The sequence below is a fragment of the Gossypium arboreum genome, chromosome 3, assembly GCF_025698485.1.
Source record: "Gossypium arboreum isolate Shixiya-1 chromosome 3, ASM2569848v2, whole genome shotgun sequence".
NCBI lineage: Eukaryota > Viridiplantae > Streptophyta > Magnoliopsida > Malvales > Malvaceae > Gossypium > Gossypium arboreum.
In genome coordinates, this window is record NC_069072.1 from 88821115 (window position 1) to 88836547 (window position 15433).

A 15433-nucleotide genomic window follows, 5' to 3' on the forward strand; every position below is an offset into this window, starting at 1 on the left:
TATCACCATAACAACTTTGGCCAAATACCATTTCCATGGCATAACCAAGATTTGAGCCATGGCTAACATGCACATCAAGTTAGCAACCAAACCATGCATGAAACTCCCAACACAACCTCATACATGCCTTAATCTTGATGCAAACTTAGCCAAATCTCCTTCTAGGTCTCTTCCAACCCAAGCATGAAGCAAAAATCCTCCCCCTTTTCCCTTAGTATTTTCGGCCAAGAAGATGAGAAAGGATGAACAAATTTTTCTTTTCTTTCTTTAGGACATTCGGCCAAAGTGTTTAGAATGGATGAACAATTTTTTTTTCCTTTCTTTTTCCTTTACTCACGGCAACAAGGGGGGGGCATCCATGCTCATCATTTTTTTTTTCTTTAATGCTAGTCTTTATTTTATGACTTCCTACATACACCACTAGCAAAACATGTTGGAAACATGTTGGAAACATGTTCCCTTGCCCATAACCTTGTCATGGCCGGCCACTCCTCCTTAGGAAAGGGATTATTTGACATGCAACTCCACCTTTTTGTTAACATGTACTAACAAGCCATTTAAAATTAGCCTATCATATTTCACCATGTTTCACTTTGATCCCTATTTAATACTTTCTCATACAAATGGGTAAAATTAGAGAATGAAATTTCCACATATGCATGCACACACATAGTATGCATAGAATATAACAATTAATTATTTTTATGACTCGGTTTAGTGGTCCCAAACCACATTCCGGCTAGGGTCTATTTTGGCTGTCACAACTCTCCCCACTTAAGAAATTTTCGTCCCGAAAATCTTACAGTAAATAGGTTTGGATATCGCTCTTTCATAGAGTTCTCGGTCTCCCAAGTAGCTTCTTCTATCCCGTGCTTGAGCCATAACACTTTCACTAGCGGAACCCGCTTGTTTCGCAACTCTTTCACTTCTCGTGATAGGATACGAATCGGTTCTTCCTCAAAACTCATATTAGCTTGAATTTCAATTTCGATGGACTAATCACGTGCGATGGATCGGATCTATAGCGTCAAGCATCAAACGTGAAAGACATCGTGAACCTTTTTGAGTTCGGGGCAAAATCAAGCGATATGCCATCGACCGACTCGCTCGATATCTCATATGGCCCAATGAACCTCGGGCTCAACTTGCCCTTACTACCGAACTCGAGTATCTTTTTCCAAGGCGATACCTTGAGAAACACTTTATCACCCACGATACTCGATATCCTTACGCTTCAGATCCGCGCACGACTTCGACGATCGGAGGCTATCTTCGACTTTCACGGATTACTTTCACTTTACATTCAGCATCTCTAATCAAATCCACCCGAGAATCTTGCTTTCACCAAGCTCATTCCAAAACAATGGTGTACGGCATTTACGACCGTACAAAGCCTCGTAGGTGCCATCTTAATACTTGATTGAAAGTTGTTGTTGTAAGCGAATTCAATCAACGGCAAATACCGTTCCCATGAACCACTAAACTCGAGGACGCAACATCTTAACATATCCTCAAGTATCCGAATTATCCGCCGGATTGACCATCGGTTTGGGGTGAAAAGCGGTGCTGAAATGCAACTTGGTACCCAAAGCTTCTTGCAACTTTTTCCAAAATCGCGAGGTATATCTCGGATCTCTATCCGACACGATGGAAATAGGCACCCGTGTAATCTCACAACTGAGAAACGTACAATTCACTAATTTGTCCATTGAAAAATCCGACGACGGGGACAAAGTGGGCCGACTTAGTCAATTGATCTACCACGACCCAAACCGCATCCTTCTTACTTGTCGACAATGGCGGTCCGGATACAAAGTCCATTGTGACTCGATCCCATTTCCACTCGGGTATCGTGATTGGTCAAGTAATCCTCAAGGCACCGATGTTTCGCTTTCACTTGTTGACATATTAAACATCTCGAAACAAAGTCGGAGATGTCTCGCTTCATACCATGCCACCAAAACCGACGTTTCAAATCATTGTACATCTTCGTACTCCCCGGGTGGATTGCCATTCGGCTACAATGGGCTTCATTCAGAATTATCGAAATGAGTTCCGAATTCTTTGGGACACACAGATGACTTTTGAACCTCAAACAATCGTGATCGTCGATTTGAAACTCCGAGTCCTTGTTCGGAACACATGCAGCCCGTTATGCAACCAACTCGTCGTCGACTTTCTGAGCTTCTCGAATTTGGTGTGTCAATAATGGTTTGGCTTTCAATTCAGCCACTAACACACTGTCGGATCGGACAGACAAGTGCACATTCATCGCTCGTAAAGTGAATAACGATTTACGACTCAAGGCATCCGCAACCACATTCGCCTTTCCCGGGTGATAGTCAATGATCAGCTCATAATCCTTTAACATTTCGAGCCAACGTCTTTGTCGCAGATTTAAGTCTCTTTGGGTCATCAAATATTTGAGACTTTTGGGATCCGAGTATACATGGCACCTTTCACCAAATAAGTAATGTCGCCAAATCTTTAAGGCGAATACGATGGCGCCAATTCGAGATCATGAGTCGGATAATTTTTCTCATGTGGCTTTAATTGCCTCGACGACAGGCCACAACTCGACCCTCTTGCATTAAAACGCAACCTAACCCAAGTAGAGAGGCGTCGCTATAGATGACAAACTCCTTGCGGACTCGGGTTGCACTAGAATTGGGGCTTCAGTCAAATAAGTTTTCATTGATCGAAACCTTTTGGCATTTCTCCGTCCATTCGAACTTAACATCCTTTTGGAGTAGCCGTCATCGGCGTGGCTATCGTTGAGAAGCCTTTTACAAATCGTCGGTAATAACCAAGCAAGCCCCAAAAGCTCCGAACCTCAAGAATATTTCTGAGGCTTCCAATTAAGTATGGTCTGTAATCTTATTCGGTCGACTCGAATACCGATCGCGAATACCACATGACCCAAGAAGCTAACCTCTCTTAACCGTAACTCACACTTGCTGAACTTAGCATATAATTGCTTATCCCGTAAAATTTGCAAAGACTAACCGCAGGTGTTCAAGATGTTCGGTCTCATTTCTTGAATAGACCAAGATGTCATCAATGAACACGACTACGAATCGATCCAAATATGGTCCAAGATCCGATTCATTAAATCCATAAATACCCGTAGGGCATTAGTGAGCCCAAACGGCATCACTAGGAACTCATAGTGACCATATCTCGCTCGAAGGCGGTCTTGGGTACGTCCGAATCTCGGATTCGCAATTGATAATAGCCCGATCTCAAATCTATTTTCGAGAACACCGAGGCTCCTTCAGCTTGATCGAACAAGTCATCAATACGCGGCAACGGATATTTGTTCTTTATCGTCGCTTTATTAAGTCGATGATAGTCGATGCACAATTGCATGGTTCCATCCTTCTTCTTCACGAACAATCTTGGCGCACCCAAGACGAAAAACTCAAGAGCAAAACCTCTATCCACCAACTCTTGCAATCGAGCTTTCAACTCCTTTAATTCCGTTGGTGCCATACGATACGGAGCTATCAAAATTGAGTGGTACCGGTGCCAATTCGATGCCAAATTCTATTTCCGAACGGTGGTAAACCCGCAATTCTTGGGAAAACATCCGGTATTCACAAACCCACGCACAGATTCGGGTTTCTTTTTCGATTCCTTGTCATCGAAAGCACGACGCAAGGTATGCTTCGCACCCTTTTCTTACATATTTCGGGCCAACATCGGCGATATTACGGTGGCAACCCTTTAAGTCCAGAGACTCAACCCGAATTATTTCATTATTCGCGCACCTCAAATCGATAGTCTTGCTCTTGCAATTTACAACCGCGATCGTGCATGGTCAACCAATCCAAACCAAGAATAACGTCGAACTCATCGAACGGCAAAAGCATCAAGTCCGCGGAAAACAAGAACCTCGGAACACTAGGGGACTTTTCTTGCACACTTTGTTGACAAGCACGTAATGACCCAAGGGTTTGACACGAATTACAAACTCAAGAGACTCAATGGGCAAAGTCTTCTTTGGATGCTAAGGTTTCACATATATATGAATGAGTAGAACCGGGGTCAATCAAAGCAATCACATTTGTATTGAAAAGAGTGAAAGTCTGCGGTAATAACATCCGGAGAGGCAGATCCTCGCGTGCGCGTATGGCATTAGTCCTAGCAGAGCACGAGCCTCGAGATCCGATGGTAGCATCTCTAGATCCTCTCGACCGTCAACGACATTGCCCATATTTCTAGGTGGCCTACCTCGAGCGTTGGTAGCACCGGGTTTGCACTCGACTTACATTCTGCTCATGCATCCTCGGGCAATCCTTCATAAAGTGGTCGGCCGATCCACACTTATAGCAGGAGCGATCACGAGACCAACAGCTCCCCGAATGCCATTTGCCACAATGTGGACACTCTGGCCTCTCTCGGCGATCATTTCCACCACCGGCGATCGAGGTGACTCGTGTGGTCACGGGGTCGATCGCGTCCTCGTCTAGAAAAGCCCAAACGCCTCTAGACCGGCTCACATCATCTCGAAATCTCTTCGATGCTTGTTGAAGAGACTTTCCGAGGACCTCTTTCGAATTCTCCGGTTCCCACATCAGCTTTTTGTTTCTCCTTTCTAAGCTCTTCACTTTACAAGCTCGCTCAACAAGTACTACGAACTCTCGTATCTCGAGGATGCCAACAAACATCCTTATATCATCATTCAGCCCATCCTCGAGCGTTTACACATAATAGCCGGACGAAATGCATTCTCGCGCATCTGGCTAAGCCTCACAAATTTTCGTTCGTAGTCGAGAATCGACATCGAACCTTGCTTAAGATCAAGGAATTCCCTCCGCTTTTGGTCGATGAATCTCGATCGATATACTTTTTCCGAACTCGGTTTGAAAGAATTCCCAAGTCACTTGCTCCTAGGCACCACAAGTCGAGTACTCCACCAATAGTAGGCGGACTCTCGTAGCAAGGAGATGGTACACTTTAAGCACTCATCGGGTGTACAGGATAACTCATCAAGCACCCGGATAGTGTTATCTAACCAAAATTCAGCTCGCTCGGCATCATCATCATCCGTAGCCTTAAATTCAGTGGCCCCACGTTTTGAATCCTATCGACTGGGGCTTACTTGACCTTATTTGGTCACCACCGGAGGTATTGTAGGTGCGGGGTTGCATTTGTCGGGAATGGAGGTTGTGGAACAGCCGTGTTGGTTCGAATGTATTGATTAAACCATTCGCTCATCACACTATAAAAGGCTTGCCTAGCCTCGTCATTAGGATTGCTGGCCATAGGTTGAGAGTCCGCCGGCGTTGTCCCTTGCGCGGAGCAGCGCCACACTCTCCACATCATCAGCTATCGCTTCGGTTGGGATCGGATCCATTGCTATAAACAAACACAAAGTCAAATTGTCGAAATCACCACACTATCGATTCATCATTTAATGGCATGTATAGCTAGACCCCAAACACATCACGGTAGTCCTAGAATCGACTAAACCGTGGCTCTGATACCAATAAAATTGTAACACCCCGAACCCGAGACCATCGCCGGTGTCGGACACGAGGGGTTAACAAGCCAAGTTCACTTGTTTTGCCCATCCATTTGACATTTCCAGTCAGGCTGGAAAACTGCATCACTGTCGTCTTAAAAATCATATCTCGAGTTTCAAAACTCGGAAACTGGTTTCGTAAATTTTCCCTGAATTTAGACTCATATATCCATCCATGGATTTATTTCTAGAAGTTTTGGTCGGGCCAATTGGTACAGTTTATTAGTTAAAGTCACCCATGTTACAGGGATCAACTGCTCTGATCTTCGCGCGGTATAACTTGAATATCTCTCTGTACAGGGCTTTAATGCTGGTTCCGTTTGTTTCTAATGAAACTAGACTCAAAATGGAATCTGTACATATAAGGTATGTCTCCTAATTCTTTTTTTATAATTTATAGTAAATTTTTAAATTTGCGACAGGGAACCCAGAATCCGTTCTGGCCCTGTCTCACAATAGCTTTAATATCTCTTAACATGTAACTCCTATGACCATTTTGTTTCTTCCATATGAAAATAGACTCATCAAGGTTCATTTACATAGCTTATTCACTATTTAATACCATTCCTACGAATTTTGGTGATTTTTCACATTCACGTCACTGCAGCTGGCAGCATCTGTTTTTAAGGTAGGTCTTACCTATTTGGTTGTCTCCATGAACCAACTAGTCTTGCCATACATAGGTTCATATATGATCATTTTAACCATGCCAATGGCTGATCATATGACCAACATTCCCATTTCCAAGCCATAGCCACATCATGACACCAAATATATACATACAAACCACAATTAGTCTAAGTCGATACTTCACTTTTACGAGCCATTTTCGCATGGCCGTACATATATACATCACAACATATTCAACCTACAAGGGGTAGTCCTATACATGCCATTTCAAAGTTCAACCAAAATTTATACCAAAATAGAGGCGTGGATAGTGTGGATGACTTCGACTTCAACGATCCCGAATCCGATTGCTATCGAGCGAAATCTAGAAAACTGAGAGCCAAAGCAACGGAGTAAGCATTTTATGCTTAGTAAGTCTCAAGGAATATAATCAACTCTAATTACAGCAATACATTCACATAGCCAAATGCATCATTTCATTAATACACATTCTTACTTCACACTTCATCATTATATACTTTCACAAAGTATCAATCAATTCAATAACTGAAATTCATTAGTCGATTGAGCGAATGTTGCTCAAACATGTCGACTTTCCAATGCACATATAACGTACCTTATCCTTTGGGCTTTTCGAGTGTACTAATTGAATTCATTACAGCAACCAACACTCACCTCCAGCCCAAGATTCTTCGAATATAACCGGATATAATCACGTGCACAAATGCCTTCGGTCTTAGCCCGGATAAAATAACTCGACGAATGCCTTGGTCTTAGCCTCGATATAGCCACTAGCACAATTGCCTTGGTCTTAACCCGGATATAATTTCCAGCATAATTGTCTTCGGCTTAGCCAGATATCATTCAATTTCTCATGTACACATACATCAATAATCATTGGACATACATATTTCATTTTCGTTACTAAGGCTCAAACGCACATATATTCACAAGCATATTCGCCGGGACTTAGCCGGGTATCATTCAATTTCTCATACACACATAAATCAATAATCATACACATCCATACTTCATCTCACATAATTCAAGTAAGGTCACTTCTTGAGAACTTACCTCGGATGTTGTCGAACGGCTTTTTCGGCTATTCGATCACTTTTTCCTTCCCCTTGTCCAATTGTGGCCCTCTTAGCTCTTGAGCTAAATTCAAACAAATTCAATTTATTAAAACCTCATTGTGCTTGCTTACGGCCGAATATGACAAGGAGTTTAAATGGTCATATGGCCACTCTTTAGCTTGAATACACAATGGTCATGCACATTTTATACTACATCAAGCAATTCAATACAATTTATTTGAGCATCAAGGAAAAGCTAAGGCCTTCAATAGGCTACCCAAGGCGAATATTCATGTACATGTTGAGGCCAATTATGCACTTAATACCTCACAAAACAGCATGCATTTTACTAGTTAATGCTTTGCACATTGTGGCTCAAAACTTATAATATAGCATCAAGCACTTATATGTGTGCTAGGCCGAATCGTGCTTGCAATTTCACAAGCATTCTTCAACATCTTCTTCTTTAAACCAATATATTCATCACTTACTTCATAGCCAAAACATCATGTGCAAACATATATATACAATATGAGCATGGCCGAATTTCAAGGTGTCCATAGCCATCCAAAAATACAAATTTTAACTAACATGCAAGAAGCATGAACCATGCTCATGAATGCCTCATGGCCGAATATGACAATCTTGCTCCTTTTCAACTTCAATCATGATAAAACAAAAAGAAACTCAAAATCTTACTCAAGAGTAGACAATCCATCATTGCATGCATCATCATCAAGCTTCACACTTAGCATGCAATGGCTTTATCACCATAACAACTTTGGCCAAATACCATTTCCATGGCATAACCAAGATTTGAGCCATGGCTAACATGCACATCAAGTTAGCAACCAAACCATGCATGAAACTCCCAACACAACCTCATACATACCTTAATCTTGATGCAAACTTAGCCAAATCTCCTTCTAGGTCTCTTCCAACCCAAGCATGAAGCAAAAATCCTCCCCCTTTTCCCTTAGTATTTTCGCCAAGAAGATGAGAAAGGATGAACAAATTTTCTTTTCTTTCTTTAGGACATTCGGCCAAAGTGTTTAGAATGGATGAACAATTTTTTTTTTCCTTTCTTTTTCCTTTACTCACGGCAACAAGGGGGGGGCATCCATGCTCATCATTTTTTTTTTCTTTAATGCTAGTCTTTATTTTATGACTTCCTACATACACCACTAGCAAAACATGTTGGAAACATGTTGGAAACATGTTCCCTTGCCCATAACCTTGTCATGGCCGGCCACTCCTCCATAGGAAAGGGATTATTTGACATGCAACTCCACCTTTTTGTTAACATGTACTAACAAGCCATTTAAAATTAGCCTATCATATTTCACCATGTTTCACTTTGATCCCTATTTAATACTTTCTCATACAAATGGGTAAAATTAGAGAATGAAATTTCCACAAATGCATGCACACACATAGTATGCATAGAATATAACAATTAATTATTTTTATGACTCGGTTTAGTGGTCCCGAAACCACATTCCGGCTAGGGTCTATTTTGGGCTGTCACATAATTTGGTATGACTATTAAGCATGAAATTAGATGATAATGTTATGGAATGATTGGAGTATGTATTGGTTGTGAAATAGTTGAGCATTTGGTATGCAATTGATGTTGTGGTTTTGATGTTTGTAGGGAGGACCCTTAATGTGTGGCATTTTGGCCTTGTAAATGGCCTATTTTTTCCCACACGGGTAGAGACACGGATGTGTGTCTCAGCCGTGTTGCTCGAGGGCCATTTCGAAATGAGCCTAGGTAGACCACACGGTCACACACACAGGCGTTTGCTAGGCCCTATGGCCAAGTTAGTTTCGACCACGGGCTAGACACGCGCGCGTGTGGTCAGCCGTGTGGCTAAGTCAGTAGCCTCCCTAATTTTCACACGGCCTGGCACAGGGGCGTGTCTTGTGGCCATGTGGACAAGTCAGTATGTATGCCCTGTTTTGACACGGCCTAGACACACGAGCATGTCTAAAGCTGTGTGAGGCACACGGCCTATTCACACAGGGGTGTGACCTGTACAACTTTGAAAAATGTTTAAGCTTCAAAAAAATTTGAATAAGGTCGATTTAGTCCAAACCCCTTTTTAATGAATGTTTAAGGTCTCCATGACCAATATAAAGGACTCTATGATAATGTTTGACTATGAATGTGAATGATGTATGTGAATTGTTTGTAAAATATTCCTATTGTCTGGTAACACCTTTAACCCTAGTCCAGTGACAGATACGGGTTAGGGGTGTTACAGTGTGTCCCTTGCACCTTAATTTAGGCAAAAATAGAATGTCCAGAATTGAGCACACGGGCAGAGACATGGGGGTGTGTCTCGATCGTGTATGCTACATGGCCTAGCACACGGGCGTGTGACTTGGTCGTGTGACCTAAATTTGATGCTGATGTCATAAACAGAAGGCTCCCTATTTTGAACACAACCTGAAGCACAGGCATGTGACCCCCTTTGTATGAAAAATTTTCTAAGTTCCCTGAAAGTTTCTAAAGTTCTCGATTTAGTCTCGAACCACCCCCGATGTATGTTTTTTGAGCAATGTAGGCTCGTTTCAGGGACGAGATGAATGTTTATGAAAGGTTCTAAATTTGAGTGGAAATTCATGTCCCAGTTTCAAATGTTTGCTTGTGTTTAAGTCTGGTAATGCCTAGTACCCTGTTCCAATGTCGGATACGGGTAAGAGGTGTTACACTAAACCTTTAACAGTTTTGCAAATTAGTCTCTGTGCTGGCTAGATTAAGTTACAACGATCTCAAAAACATAGAAATCATTAAAAACAGGACAAAAATCATACCTAATTGAAAGAAATGAAGATGGCCGAATGAAGAAACCTAAAATGGCTTCTTCTCATGCTAAATTCAGTTGGAGTTTGATAATAGAAGATGATGATAATTATTTGTCTTATTTTAATTAACCTTAATTTGTTAATTTCCTTAATAAACCTTTTAATTTCAATCAAATTTCAACAATACCAATCTCATAAATTTCCACTAACACACTAATGGTTTAATTACAACTTAAGGACCTCTACTTTAAAGTTCCATAGCTATTAAACACCTTTAGCTAATAGAACTCAAGTTTTACACTTTACGCGATTTAGTACTTTTTATCAAATTAAGCATTCAAACTATAAAATTTCATAACGAAATTTTCACACAATTATATTATCATGCTGCAAACCACAAAATAATAATAAAATAAATATTTTGAGCTAGGGTTTGTAGTTTCGAAACCACTATTCTGATTTGACTAAAAACGGGCTATTACAGTTATGCACTTGATTAACTTCATTAACTTGTCCATCATTTCGATTTTAAAGGTCCATCTTAGCTTGTCTTTGAGCAAATCTCTCACATCTTCTCCATTTAAAGGCCACTCTATTTCAGGGTCCACAGGTAATAGATCAATGATTCGATCTATGCTCATAAAACACCTGAAAAATAAAAAATAAAAATAAAAAATAAATTATAATGTTAAAAATTAAATAAAAAATAAAAACAAATTGTAAAAATAATTTCACAAAAATGATTACGGCAACAGTCCCTGGAAACGGTGCCAAAAACTTGTAATGATTTGTAACTTGTTTACACAAATGTACGCACTCGTTCAGGTAATAATTAAGTAAAAATGAGTTATCGACTCCACAAGGACTGTATAAGCTTAAACAATTAATTGCAAAATTATAATTATCAATTTCATATAAAAAGACTCAATAAATTTGGATAGTGATGATTAGATTAATTAAATGCAAGAGTGATCCCTAATGCAATTTCTAATCTAAATGCAATTTACCTAAATGTATGAATGAAGGCTTTAGCAAGAAAAACAATCAACATTAAATGGGTTAGGATAATTATATTAATTAATTCAATTTACGCTCGTCATGCTAACATGTTCGGAATTAATTCCATGGCAACTCAATCTCTTATGGGTTTGGAAACTAAATTATGTCCTCTTGGCTCTTTTACTTAGTTAAATATGCATATCACTGATCATATTAGACTAAGGGCTTCTTAGCATTTATGAAAGGTCACAGGGACATTTACATTTGCAACAGTTTAATTACATAAATCTAAAAACCATGCAAGATAATAAAGCTAATGAAAGATATTGTGAACATTAACTTAGTTGATCTTAATGATCAAAATTAAGTATTGGACTTTTCAGTTATGTGTCTACTAGTCGGCGTCTAGTTAGAATTGGTTAGCTAATCTGAGTGCACCCAACCACGTATGAATGAAATGCATCATGATATTAATCGAAAACATAATCGACTGAGGCACAAAACATGTTAACATGAGTTAAAGAAATCTCATCAATTTAGTATAATCATCCTAGCAAATACGATTTAAAACTTCATAGTTGATGTCAAAAACATAAAACTCGAAGCAAACATGTTAAAATAAATAATCAAGAGAAAATAGTAGACTTAGTTCAATAGCCTTTCGAATATATTCTGATTGAAGTGCTTCTCCATTATAATTGAAGCTTCTTTTGCTAAGGATTTAGAAGGTAACTGACTAAAGACTGCTTTTGAAAAACCTTTTAAGGCTAAATATTAGAGAGGGGATGGATGGCTATGCAAAGGAAAAAGGGAAAAGGGATTGAGAGAAAACTAGAGTGAGTGAGAGGAATGTTGAGAAATAAGGGATGAATTAGAAGTGTGGGATGGTAAAGTATTTATAGGTGAAGGTAAGGGTTTGAGTTTACTAAAAATAGATTTAAATTTCCTTCCTTCCCTCTCTCATGTGTCCAACCATGCTTCAAGAAAAAGGGATGACCAAGTTTTCTCAAATTGAATTTGAATTTCAAGCTAAAAATATCTATGTAGTGGAAGGTTTCAACAGAGAAGTTGTTAGGCTGAATTCTGATTATTTTCCAACTTAAGGACCTTTAATTAAATATTCCAAAATATATTTTTGGAACCATTTTCAAGTGCCAAAATTTGGCTTTTAATTCTCCTTGTTGGACGGTTTTTTTAGTTTAATAACCTAGCAAACATGTCCATCTTTTTATCACCTTTCTTTACTAGGTCAAGTAGTCAACCTACGCCCAAAATTGCATGGTTTTATCGTCCACATGGATAATTTGTGCATGGCCATCTTTTATTTATTTATTAAAATTATGCCTCTAATAGACCTATTACATAGTGAAAAGTACATACATTAATTAATTAACATGAATTAATATAAAATATGCGTGAAAATCATGTAATTAAGCATAATTTCACATACTTTCTAAATTCATGTCTAAAATTACTAATTAAGTAAAATTCACTTATTTCAATAATAATTACTCAAGATAAACACAATAATTAAGTAAAATGGTGGTAAAAATATATAGAAAAACCCTATATAATTTTGAGTTTACAGGGCCTTCATGAGCAACACCTACGAGTGAGCCAGTAATTTAATCGAGGACATTGCCATGAACTTGCATATGTGACCCAATGAATGATTCTCACATAGTCCTAAGCAATTGACGAAAAAAGCAGTTAAAGAGGACAAAAAAATATCAACAAATATTGGAACAGCTACATTGCTTGGGACCACTATTAAGCTCTCTATGAATGATGCTTCTCAGAGCTATGTGCCATATTCTAAAACCCAACCAGAAAAGGTCAATTATTTGGAAAATAGGGGTGGAAATCCTATTCTAACACTTATAACCCCGATTGGTAGGACAGTCCTAATCTGATGTGGGGAGGAAACCCGATTCAAAATCTATTGAATCCTTTGTATCAGCCTTCACATATTCAATGATCTCAAGAAAGATCAATGGGCAATGATCATGTTGGTTGAGGTCAAAGATTGTATAGAATCAAAGGATAAATGCAATTCATGAGGTCTAACATTCAAAAAATAAAATTTGAATGTGTTCAAACTTGTGACGATATGGTCAAATTAAAAGAAAAAATGCACAACATCATAACTATGTTGAATGAAATGTGTAGGTAAGTGGGCACAGGTATTCCAAGTAATATGGAAAATAACCCTCGGTAGGATGGAAAAGAACATGTGAATGCCATCGCACTTCACTCGGGTAGGACTCTAGTAAACCTTAGTAAGCCAATGGAAACTCTTGATGATCTTGAATTCGAGGAGTTAACGGAGAAATTTACCGAACCGAAAATTGTACAACATTTGGAGCCTGTGTTAAAGCACATACCATTTCCATCGAAGTTAGAAGACAAATAATGAAGGGATGAAGCAGAATTCGTAAGTTTCCTGAATTTATTTAAAGCACTTAACGTTAATTTGCCACTTTTGGAATTAATCGATAAGATATCAAAATATTCTAAGAACTTAAAATAAATCACGTCTTTGCATAAGAAATTAAAAAAGGGTAAGCAAAGTAATATCGATGCCTCTTATAGTGTGATAATTGCCCAAAAAATACCCTTAAAGTCAAAAGATTCTAGTAGTTTTACAATTCCTGTGAAGATAGGGGGCAAACTTTTTTAGTAAGGCCCTTTGCGATTTAGGGGCCAATATTAATTTGATGCTCCTGTCTACTTATTTAAGACTTGGATTGAAGGAATTAAAAAAAATACATCAATCACACTTCAATTAGCTGATAGGTCTCTAGTACATCCCAAAGGTGTACTTGAAGACATATTAGTTAAAGTGAGGGGTTTTATTATAACAGTCGAAGGTATGGTTGTGGTTCGTCATGTTTAGGAAGGAACGGATCGAGGGAATGTGATAAATGGACAGATCTTGGATAGAAGAACATATACGGATTGTGATAAGAGACAATAGAACAAGAATTCAATAAAGGTTATTTATGGGCTATTGAATGAGTCCGGTAACCATACATAATTTCATCATTGAATTTTTTATCCGTGTTGTAAATTAGTGTACATTAAATATTTTTTCATATTTTTGGAATTTTATTTAGGTTAGTAATTTTAATTAGGATAGGATTACAGTCGTAGGAAGCCAAAAGGTGGCTACTGGGATGATATTTTCTAATTAGGAGAAGACGGAAGGGAATGATATGCTCGAAAATAAGATAATGGAAAAATGAGGGCTGTGTAGCGATATGATACTTCAAAACATCCAATATCAAAATTCTAGACCCGTGTTGTAACACAGAACCCCAGTGTTGGATACCACATTTTGAACCTAAATTATTTTGAAAATCAAGGAGTTTGAGTTGTGGCAAATTAGAGCCTTTTTTTCATTTATCGAGCTTCTTTTTGGCACTTTTATATTAAATTTTCCATTTTTTAGTTTATTTTTAATCTTACTGAAATAAGAATTTTTGTGCAATTTTTAGCCATTTGATGACCTAACAGGCTAATACAGGCATAAAATGAACAAACATGTAACATCCTAAATTAGGGGTAGGAATAGTGGTTTCGGGACCACAAATTTGATGTTAAATTATTAATTTTATGATTGTTATGAGGTTTAGAATTTGAATATATGCATGTGTTAAAGTTTCATGAAGAAATTCTAAGTATAAGGTGTCTAATTGGAAATTAGGGATCAAACTGAATAAGTTGTAAAATTTGTGTTTTAGAAGCAATTTGTATGAAATTGCTTTGGAATATTAATTAGGAGGTCTTAAAGAGGAATTTTCCCAATTTCTAAGTTTTTGGAAAAAAGGGCATGCATGGAAATTTTTTAAGGTTTATTATTGAGGGGCATTTTGGCCATTTGGTATATTAATGAAATAAAATGGGAAAATAAGTAAAAAATCAGCTCATTCTCTCCATGTAGCTGCCAAAAATTAAGGTTCTCCATAGCTAGGTTTTTCAAGCTTTCCAAGCTCAATAGTAAGTGCTTTCAAGCCCCGATTTTAATGTTCTTCGTATTTTTTAAATCCCGATAATTTAGTCTCTCTATTTCTACCCATATTTCATGCTAGGGTTCATGTTTAGAAATTTAATCATGCCTGAGAAGCTTATGTTTTAATGATTTATGGAGGGATATGAGAGTTTAAAGGATTGTAAACAACTTTTACTAAGTAGATTTTCATGAAAAGGGCTTTAAGGACTATTTTGTAAAAGTTGTAGAAAAGGGGTAGAAAATGTGAAATGAAGGAAAATGTGGGATTTTATGAGCATGAAAAATGTTCGGCTAGGCTTGAGTAACCAAGAAATCCCATACATTACATTATCTGAGCCTAGGGACTAAATTGTAAAATATAAAAGTAAAGAGGTAAAA